This window comes from Buceros rhinoceros, unplaced genomic scaffold (genome assembly GCF_000710305.1).
Source record: "Buceros rhinoceros silvestris isolate BGI_N320 unplaced genomic scaffold, ASM71030v1 scaffold13715, whole genome shotgun sequence".
NCBI classification, from domain to species: Eukaryota; Metazoa; Chordata; class Aves; order Bucerotiformes; family Bucerotidae; genus Buceros; species Buceros rhinoceros.
In genome coordinates, this window is record NW_010414645.1 from 10,438 (window position 1) to 10,801 (window position 364).

At 60.4% G+C, this 364-nt stretch overlaps 1 protein-coding gene across 1 annotated transcript in view; it reads left to right on the plus strand.

Moving 5' to 3' along the window:
* The window catches only part of FMNL2 (formin-like 2), a gene marked incomplete at its 5' end in the record, with an annotated part of 21,415 nt that overhangs the window by 4,609 nt on the left and 16,442 nt on the right, over positions 1–364 (plus strand). The window lies entirely within an intron of this gene.

A 364-nucleotide genomic window follows, 5' to 3' on the forward strand; every position in this document is an offset into this window, starting at 1 on the left:
GCGGATCGGGTCTGCAGCCTCTGGGGTGAGAAAACGCCTCAGGGCTGCCCTGCTGCTGTGCTGGGGAACAGTCGGATGTGGCAAGGGAAGGAAATCGGGAGATCTCGGGCAGGTGAACTTCCTGGGTGCGTTTATGCAGGATCCTGAACCTCACAGAACCACAGGCTGATTTGGGTGGGGAGGGACCTTCAGAGCTCCCCCAGAAAACATTTCCCACGTTAGTACCATGCTTTGTCCCTTCGTCTGTGAAGCAGTTCAGAGCTCGCGCTGCGTGTGGGCTTTGCTGCTGCCCGTTTCAGGAGGTGGGAGCCCAGGCGTAGCGGGGCTGCAGCCTCTGGGGGGAGAAAAAGCCTCAGGGCTGGCC